Here is a 10,835-nt window from a genome sequence, read left to right as displayed (position 1 = left end):
CTAATCCTTTGCAACACTACTTTGTACAGCCTAGACGTTAGCTGATGAAAAGGCCCTTCAGCACCACCTGGAGGAGAACATGAGTAATGCGTTGGAAAAGTTGGTTCTCCCTTTAGAAAATGGGGAAAGTTTAACTTCTTCTTTGTACAGCATTCGTTCGTTTTGAAATGCCTACTACATTTCAAGTGTAGCATGCAACAACGAAGAAAACACAAAATTGTTGTCCCCGTGGAGCGTACACTCTAGTGGGGGAAAGACGATAAAATAGATGATCTGGATGAGGATAAGTGCACTGGAGAAAACAGAGTAGAGAGAGTAAAGAGAGTGGTAGATGGAGCCACTTCAAATGGTAGTATAGGCGTCTTTCGTGAACATTTGATCAGAATCCTAAGGGGAGTGAGAAAGAACCAAATGGTTCTTTCTATCTAGGGGAAGAACATAGCAGGCATTGGGAACAAAATACAAAGGCCCTTTGGTGGAGCATCCTTAGCCTGTTTAAAAAAACACACACACAGCTTAGAGACCTATTTGGCTGGAATATGTGGACCAAGGAGGTTGAAGAGATGGCTGGGGGTGAGATTGTATAGATCAGCAAAACAACTCTGAAGACCAGGAAATTGTAAGTTTCTCTGAGTCCAGGAAGAGAGGTAATCTTCGAAGCCAGACAGATGGGATGCTTGCAGTCAGCTTTCAAATGGGCTAAAACTGGGAGAGGGTGTGTCACCAGTCCCACTTGAATGGGGTCATGTAAAGAAACTCGTGGATATGGTAAATGCGTACTCATTCATTCTGACCCTTTCTAATACACTTTCTTGTACCCAGAGGCTGGAAAGCTAAAAGCGATGGGTTTTAAACTTCCTTAAACCAAGGTTCTGAATATAATTTAAATTTTGCCAATTAAATGTATAAATAAGATGTGGAAGGAAGAAGTGATTGTGGGGCCATCTTCAGCTACTTTGTTGCTACTGCAAGGGTCTAAAGACCTTGGGTTTCTCTTCAGTGGTACCCAATATCCGCCCGTAGTTTTGTGAGTGTTGAAGGGCTTCCTGATCATAAAGAACAGTGATGTGTGTTCTTGTAGTCAGCCTGTGGTGGCCTGATGATTCCTCATCTTGATGGTGGCAGAGGGAATGCTACCAGGGTAGACCTGGAGATCCAGTCTAGAGCCCACTGCTCAGGCTTTCCAGTTCTTGCAAGCACCTAATTTACTTGCGTTGAATCCCTTGCTACTTAAAATAGGTAGAAGGGTTTTGTGTCTTGCAACTACTAAACTCCAATAACCGTTTGTTTCCGAAAGTGGTTATAGGCAGTAGGCCCTCACAGATGGCACTCTTAGATTAGTTATGACTGTTGGCTTTGAAGGAAATGAGGATAAATTGCCATTGGAAAATAGTAGACAAAGATTACGTACATTTGTGCTTCGGTTGAAACGAAAAGTCTCTTGGAGGACGTCGGCAGATCAAATGGCTGCCACTACAGACCATCATGTAAGAAATGAGGGCCTAGATGGTGGTGGCGATGCTAAAGAAGTAAAGGAGAAAAAAAGCGAAAAACCCCAAGACCCCAATACTTTACATTTTCAGCTCCAGGCATGTATAGGAGAGCCCCAGAAGAATTTTGTCTCTTGCAACTGCAAGGCCGATGTACGTGAAAATCAGGAGGAGATTCTGGGTTACAGAATTACAGCATGAGTTAAATTCATAGCCTTACCATGTCTCTTACATGAAAATTAGAACCTTGTTTGGGAGAGAATGGGACCCTGAAACGAGAAATGGGGACATTTGAGTGGATTTAGGTAAGTCCCAGTGTTCTGAATCCAGATTCCACTTAGTGTCTCTTACCAGCAGAAACAGCCTTTCTTCCCCTCACTAATATGGCTGGTCCTGTCTTACTTGGAGACCTTGGGTAGTTGCCTTGAAAGGGAATGCCAATACTCATGTCCAACCCACTACCCCATGTTGCCACCAGATCTGTAACTAGAGTTAGATCCCGATGTGCTTCTGGAAGGCAAACAAAGTCTGATACGAGGGAAGGCTTACAGAAGAATGGTAAGACTTGGTTAATTTGAATCAGCAGAAACCTGGGTTTTAAAGGTTTAAATTAGACCAGGAAGAAAAGAACAAAATTTTATTTCGTTTGGGTTGAATTTATGGATACGGAAATTCTAGAGATTCTGGATTCAGTATATTGGCTTTAGCAGCTACGAGTGGCTCTTAGCTGGTTGGTTAGATGAAACCTGGACTGCACACGGTATACATTCAAATTGAAACTCCTAAAACTCCTTAGCATAGCAGAAGATAAATCCAAAAACATGAAGATAGAAATGTTGATGCAGATTTGTCATATGTGTGACTTAATCTAATTTTGCCCTCTAGAATTGCTGAGGATGTTCCTTTCACCAAGGAATTGGAAAGTATGTAGATAAGAGGAACACCTTATCTTGGAGAGTGCTGTAGTTTATATCCTCCATAGGCTGGGAATGAAGCTAAGAGATGCTGCCGTTGAAATGGAATCCCTGACGTCAGTAGGAATGATGGGGTCCCGGAGTGGAGGAGCCAAGGGGCAGTACCAAGGCAACAGAGCCGGAGTGATGAAATAGAACCTTCCAAGGTCCTATTTGGTTGGTATAACCCAAATCAAGACTCCAGATCTGGCAAAAAGAGACCTGTTTTGAGTCACCAAAATGGAAAGCTACGAACTCTCACTAAATTATCGGGCCCAAGGTCCTTGAATAAAGGGGTGCGGAGTACCCTGGAGGTAGCACCCAACAATATAACCATCACTGTAATTGCAAATATTTCAGTGTTCCCCAAGGGAATCTTAAGCCACTTATCTATGTTCCTGTGCTTAGGGGAATGGAAATACCCAGGCCTTTAGGGAATACTTAGAAACTAGCTCTATGCTAACAGTAATCCCCAAAAAGGTCTGTGTTCCACTAGTTAGAATTGAGGTTTGTGGGGTATTAAGGGTTTGGAGGGGTGTCCTCCAAAATGTATGTGTTGGAACCCTAACCTCTCATACCTCAGAATGTGATCTTATTGGAAATAGGGCTGTTGCAGATATAATTGCATAAAATGAGGTCATACTGGAGGAGGTAGGCTCCTAATCCGATATGATGCGTGTCGCGTGAAAAGGAAGAATTTGGACACGGAGACCCAAAAACAGAACGTCATGTAAAGATGAAGCCAGAGATCGGGATGATGCAGCAGAAGCAAAGGAACTGCGAAGATTGCCAGCAAACCACCAGAAACTAGGGGAGAGGCCTGGAAGAGATTCTCCCTCAGCCCTCAGAGGAGCCAAGCCTGCCCACACCTTGATCTCAGACTTCTAGCCCAATAAAATTGTGTTGTTTAAACCACCTAGTTTGTGGTACTTGTTATAGCATATCTAGCAAACGAATATATGGGGATCAAAGAATTTTTTAATGTCTATTTTGAGAGAGAGAGAGAGAGCGGGGGGGGCAGAGAGAAAGAGAATCTCAAGCAGGCTCTGTGCTTGACAGCACAGAGCCGGACGTGGGGCTTGACCTCACAAACCATGAGACCATGACCCGAGTCAAAATCAAGACCCAGACACTTAACTGACTCAGCCACCCAGGCGCCCCGGGGATCAAGCCATTTAAAAGGAATGTTGGCCCGGGTCTATCTCACATATTCGTCCTGTGGTTACTTCCCAGTTCAAGTGGTCACAGTTGTTCTAGACATACTTGGCAACTGGCAGAATCTTTCACAACGACCTGTACAGTTAAAGCTATTGTGGTGAGAAGAGTAAAAGCCCCTGGAACCGTCCCTCCCTACCAGAATAATTCAAGAGCAGTAGTGCGCCCCTGAGGGCATGACAGATACTGCTGCCGTGTCAAAGACTGAGAAATCCAGGAGTGCTGATTGATCTCTATCTCACCTCCATTTAAAATTATTTGTTTGCCCTGTACAGGACTTGCAGCTGTTATTTCAGATGTAATCTCCATGAAGCAAGTCAGCACCTGCCCCAGCACCTGCAGCCATGCAACTGTTGACCTGGAAGATGCTTTCTTCTCTTCTAGCCCTAGGAGCAGAAAACGTCAAAAGTAGAATACTTTTCACTTATCAGGGCCAACAGTACATCTTACTGTCCTACATCTGGGTCGTATCACCTCACCAGCTCTGTTGAAATCCAATCTGCAGGCACTTAAGTCATCTCGTTTCCCAGAACACCGCTCTACATGGGATGAAATCATGTTTCTGGGCTGAATAGGAAGTAGCAGGTGTCTAAATGCCTCGGTAAAGCACATGTGTTCTAGAGGCTGGGGGATAATCCCCGTGGGGATTAAGGGCACTTCCTCCTCCATGAAGTTTTTAGGAAGCCAGAGCAATAGTGTGGAGCATGGCAGGATGTCTACAGTGAACGATAAGCTATTGCACTCACTGCACGCCTGCCACCACTCAGAAACCCTGAGAATTTGATCTCTTTTGATATTGGAGGTAATAGGCCACGTTTGGTTATGCTGCGCTGACCTGTTTGCCAAGTATCTCACACGGCTACCAACTCCATTGGGCCAAGAAGAAAAGATGCTCCCCAGTTGGTATAGGCTGCAGTGTAAGCAGCGTGGGTTTTATGATTCAGCGGATCCAATGGTGGGCAAAGCCCCTTGGCAGATGAGGATAGTGTATACATACACGCCAGCAAACTTCCATAAGAGAATCACAGTGCAGGGCCTAACGATGTTGGAGTCAAGTTGTGCGATTTTGGCAAGGCCTATTCTTTTTAGAAGCTGGTATTGGCTTACTACTGAGCCCTGCTCCGTCGTCTGGGGAGATGAGCTGCACATTTCATAGCAGATCAGCTCCCTCCCATCACAGAGGACACGGGGATTTTCCTCAGTGGAAAATCAAGATCTGGCTTGTTTCCATGAATGTCAAGCCTAAAATATTCACAAACTTGAAATTAAATTATTACAAAACCAAAGACATCCCCCCTTCTCATTATTCTAAAAAAAGTTTTTTTAATGTTTGTTTATTTTTTTTTATTTTTTTTCAACGTTTATTTATTTTTTTGGGGACAGAGAGAGAGAGCATGAACGGGGGAGGGGCAGAGAGAGAGGGAGACACAGAATCGGAAACAGGCTCCAGGCTCTGAGCCATCAGCCCAGAGCCTGGCGCGGGGCTCGAACTCATGGACCGCGAGATCGTGACCTGGCTGAAGTCGGACGCTTAACCGACTGCGCCACCCAGGCGCCCCAATGTTTGTTTATTTTTGAGAGAGAGAGAGACACACACACAGAATGTGAGCGGGAGAGGGTCAGAGAGAGAGGGAGACGCAGCATCCGAAGCAGGCTCCAGGCTCCGAGCTATCAGCACAGTGCCTGATGCTGCGCTCGAACTCACGAACAGTGAGATCAGACCTGAGCCGAAGTCGGACACTTAACCGACTGAGTCACCCAGCCGCCCGCCCTCCCCGTTATTCTAAATTTGCTTGTACTCTCACAAGCATGGTGGTTAAGAGGATAGACTCCAGAGCCAGAATGCCTGGATGGGAATTTCTAACTCTACCTTTTAAGTAGCTTATGACTTTGGGCAAATGATTTAACCTCTCTGTCTCAGCTTCATCATTTGGGACTGTGAGGATTACATGAACACTGAGAATAGTGCCCAGACTGTGGTAAGTGCTTTATGTATTAGCTAATATTTTCATTTATCATCATCATCATCCATGAACTTACTGAATGCCTTATTCATTGTCTGCACACCGCCTCTCATCAAGTGAGCTAAGTAAGCTAAGGCCAATGGGCCTGTTCGTGACATGCCATTTTGCTAGAGCTGGTGGGCAATCAAGCTATAATAATAATAAACTCCTGGAAAGTCTGAATTGGAAGCACCTTTGAAGATCAATGACCCAGCCCCTTCATTTGTCAAATGAAGAAGGGAATTGAGACACGATAAGGACAACACACTGTCCATGAAGCCGAGTGCCCGCGGTTCCCTCAGCCTCCTCCCAAGGCCCGTGGACCTGAGCTGGTCTTGCCTCATGGAATCACTGCGATCTAGGTCATGTAAATCCGATGAAGCCAGCCCTGCCGACCTTCCTGCAGCTGATTGGACACAGGATTTGGGCCCAAGCCAAGGGCCGCTGTGAACAACCTAGATGTGCTGGAGGCCAACTGCCTGTGTGAGACGAGACTGCCAGACATGGGAGACAGAAGCATTAGAAGCACACCCGGAGCTCGTCACCACATCATCGTTCCTGTTCCCCGGGGACCTGCGTGGGCTGCCGGGATGGCTTCCCTGCCCACCGTACTTCCTCACTGCCCTTTCCACTGCCCCCATTACTGTCAGTCATCCGAGCACGACTCTTCCTTGCACACCTGAAGAGGCTCGTGAGCATACCCAAACATGGCCACTGGTTTTCTGGGGGGGGTCACAGCCAGATTAAAAAAAAAAAAAGCAGGGGGGTGCCTGAGTGGTCAGTTGGTTGAGCGTCTGACTTCTGCTCAGGTCACGATCTCGTGGTTTGTGAGTTCAAGCCCCGCATCGGGCTCGCTGCTGTCAGCGTGGAGCCTGCTTGGGATTCGATCTCTCTCCCTCTCACTGCCCCTCCCTACTTGTGTTCTCTTTCTCAAAAATAAACAAAAAAACATACGGAGGAGGAAGAAGCAAGCCACAGACCCAGATCTGGAATTCCAGACCTCACACTCTTTCCACTCTGACATGGCCGTGTCACATGCAGTATGAGAGAGAACGGGCTTCATGGGTGCAGGGACCAGAGGAGGCTGCCGGCGCTGTGCAGTTGAACTCTGAGGCTTGCGGTGTTACCAGAAGGATCCAGCAAGGGCAGGGCCACTGCCCCACCTCTTAGCCAGTGCTGGAGATGCTGCTTAACTTTACTTCTGTGCATCTGCCTTTGTGAGTGGCTTGGGGTATAGTTCTAGATGCAGATGCTGCTTTGTCGTTCCTCAGGCACCTCCCTTGGAGGAAATTCATCCGTCGCTCGCTATATGTGGACAAGGGCTCTGCTCGGCCCCTGTGCCTGGGCAGACACAGACAGACATGGGCCGTGGAGCTGGGAAATCACCAATGACAAAATGGCATTTGAAACCACAGATGTGAATGACGGGAGAGTTGGCTTTCTCTTCTCGTAAACCTTTCACCGACACGTGCAGAGAAAGGAGCAACCAGAAAAGGGGCGAGGGGAACCCAGGAACGAGCAAGACAGCGGAAGCCAAACGGGGTCCGAAATTCCCAAGAATTTCGGGAAGGAAAGCACGGTTAGCGGACATGTGAGGTCAAGCTGGCCGAGAAGTGAGTTCGTCACATGAGAAGCGATTGCTGACTTGAGAGCGAGCCATCTCGGAAGACAGCCGCAGTAGAAAATGGAGTTCATTTAGTTGAGGTGTGAGTGGATGGTGAGGAGGTAGAGGCGGTAGACAGATCTCTCCTAAGAAGGGGAGATTTGTTTTTTGTAGTAGGAGAGACTCATGCACGTCTGGACCCTCGGGAGAAAATACGGAGAGGGAGGAAGCGATTTAACGGTGCTCCGTCTCTAGAAGCCAGAGGGACGAAATCAAGGGCAGGCAGAAGGGTTGGCTGCGGACACAAGAAGGGGCCCTCCCCTCGCAGCTTGGAGGGACATGAAGACAGCCGCGAGATTTAGTGTCCTTCCCAAAGGGGCTAATCTTTGCTAGGAGAAGGCGTACAATGCCTCCAACAGAACAGATGGTTGATAAATACCAATCCTTCCTCCCCTCCCCGGCTGGGTGGTTCCAGTCCTCTGAAGTCACACACGACGTCACTCAGGGTGTTATGTTACAAGGCTAAGGAACACAGCTAGAACTGGAGAAATTCAAGGCAATCCCAAACTTTTCTGGAATTTCGGAGAACTAGAGGCTGCTTTCTCCTGAGGTTCCTAAGCTGGAAGGACATAAGTGAGTGTGGCTCTTCCACTATGTGGACAGACTTCCTGACACTGAAGCCACACAGCAGAAGGCAGAGCTGAGAAGCGGAGGGCAAGAGACAGGGACACCATTTGAAGCCACCAGATGACATCATTCTAACCATGCCTGAAGTCCCTGAAATTTCCCATGCCGTAATCCAACAAATTCTTTCTCCCTATCCAAAGCCCGCTTCTGTTAAGATTCTGTCATCTGTAACTGAAGAGTTTCTGACTAATACAGGAAGTGGGGTGTTACTGGTCGTGATTCCTAACACACGGCATTGGCAGGGGGGAGGTAGGGTACAGAGAGTGAGGATCTCCCCATCCCTGGCTGGGAGGTCGGCACTCCCTGCCATGCAGGTGTACAGCCAGGGTCTCTTGGAGCTCAGACCATGTACCTAACACAGGTAGGAGCTCGGGGACTTGGTAGAAATATGTCAGAAGGTTGTCTGTTTTGGCTGTTTTCCCAAGCCTTTAGTTCGGAGTCAAAGACACAAATTTTGCAGACAGAATAATGAATAATAAAAACTAATGTTTCTTTTTTAAAAAAATGTTAAGTTTATTTATTTACTTTGAGAGAGAGAGAGCATGTGCAGATGGGGAAGGGGCAGAGGGGCGGGGGAGAGAGAGAGAGAGAGAGAGAGAGAGAGAGAGAGAATCCCAAGCAGGTTCCACATCACCAGTGCAGAGCCCAATGTGGGGCTCGAACTCACAAACCACGAGACTAAGACCTGAATCGACGTTGGACGCTCAACTGACTGAGCCACCCAGGTGCCCCAAAAAGCTAATATTTCTGAAGCACTCATCCTGTGCTGGGCTCTAAGAGCTTTACCCATATTGATCCACTGACCCTTCACAATAACACAAAGAAGTAGGTACTGTTGTTATTCCCGATTTTACATTTGAAGAATCGAGACACAGCACCATTCACCCAACGTCACAAAGCTAGACAGGGAGCTGCAATGATCGCTTGAAGCCGGGCAGCCTGGCCCCTGACCTTGTGTGCCTACAGCTTTGCCAAGAGAGACTTCCTGGAGCCAGCAGTCCGAGCTGACACAGTCTGAAGGTCACGTGCTTTGCAGGATTGAAAAAGCTCATCTCTTCATGTCAAAGTTAAAGTGAGCGGAAACAGGGGCGCCTGGGTGGCTCTGTCACTTAAGCGGCCGCCTTCAGGTCAGGTCATGAATTTGAGCCCTGCATCGGGCTCTGTGCTGACAGCTCAGAGCCTGGAGCCTGCTTCGAATTCTGTGTCTCCCTCTCTCTCTGCCCCTCCCCTGTTCACGTTCTGTCTCTCTCTCTCAAAAATAAACTTTGAAAAAAAAAAGTTTTTTGAGTGGAAACAAAGGCAGGAAGGCAGGAAACGCAGCCCCACCCAAGCCCTTCCTGCCCGTCCCCACTAACAGGAGACTTAGCCTATACAAAGAGCTTTCCACTGGGATAGAGCCTAGTGGTCAGAGTTGCTCCAAAGCAGTGAGGATGGAAACCCTAGGCTGAGCACTGGGAGGTCCCACAGCTGAGAGACCCCCCCCCACCACCACCACTGGTCTAGATTCAGAGACCATAATTCACAATTCTTCTGACTTGGTTATTAACCCCTAGAGTTATCCAAATATGAATAGTCAGAAACCTTCTGCATCTTTTAAGGGAGTGGTTTTGCAAAAAAAAAACCCCACACAAAACAAATCCTGGCACAAGAAAGCTTGCAACTGATCAACCCCTAGGGCATTGTCTCAGTTCCAAACAATACGAACAGGACATCTTCACAATCCTTCTAAGATGTGGCCTGAAAGTTACAACAAATAGGGGAGACCAGCCAACACGGCAGAGCAGACAGACCAGCTTCACTCTCCCAAGGCAGGGCATCCTTGCTGTTCTCCACCTCCAGGATGCAATACACATGCCATACACCCCGCAGACCATTGGGTGCTGTTTTGCCTCCTCTCCTTTTCCAAATAGGGGTGTTTATAATTATCTTGTGTTCCCTCCGCCTGTGCACCAAGGTATTACGTATGGGGCTGATTAACTTCAGTGTTTATCTGTAGTGGCGTTTCCTAAACTTTTTGCTCGCAAGATCCCTTCACACTCTGAAAAACTGAAGACCTGAAAGGGTTTTTGTTCATATGGGTCACATGACCGATATTTGCCATATTCGAAGTCAAATTAAGAGTTTAAAAAATAAGCGCGCCTGAGGGACTCAGTCTGTCGAGTCTGACTTTGGCTCAGGTCATGATCTCACGGTTTGTGAGTTTGAGCTGTTAGCGCAGAGCTCTCTTCGGATCCTCTGTCCCCCCTCTCTCTCTGCCCCTCTCCTGCTCGTGCGTGCATGCTCTCTCTCTCGAAAATAAACATTACAAAAAGTTTAAAAACATATTTTTAAGTAAAAATGATGAACGCACTAAGGTTAACACAAATAACACCCTTTTCAATGAAAAATAACGACATTTTCCAAATCAAAAAAAAAATTAGTGGGAAGAATGACATTGTTTGACAGTTTTGCGTATCTCTTTAAATGTCTGGCTTAATAAAAGGCGGCTAGATCCCTATAACTGCTTCTTTGCTCCTTTACTCAATCTGTTGAGATTTGTTTTAGTTGCAGTATATGAACAAAATTCAGCCTCACACAGATATAAAAACGGAAAAAGGAGGGTTATTTTATTTCTTTATTTAAAATGTTTATGTATTTATTTTTTTGAGAGAGACAGAGCAGGAGTGGAGGAGGGGCAGAGGGAGAGGGAAACACAGAATCCGAACCAGGCTCCAGGCTCTGAGCTGTCAGCACAGAGCCCGACGCGGGCTCGAGCTCATAAACTGGGAGATCACGACCTGAGCCCAAGTCCGATGCTTAAACAACTGAGCCACCCAGGCACCCCAAGGAGGATTATTTTAAAAGCTTTTTCAGATAACTGTGATATTCCTCTTTTCCTTTTTTT

Source organism: Felis catus, chromosome C1 (genome assembly GCF_018350175.1).
Source record: "Felis catus isolate Fca126 chromosome C1, F.catus_Fca126_mat1.0, whole genome shotgun sequence".
In the NCBI taxonomy this organism is placed as follows: domain Eukaryota; kingdom Metazoa; phylum Chordata; class Mammalia; order Carnivora; family Felidae; genus Felis; species Felis catus.
Note: the sequence above shows the minus strand (reverse complement) of the source record.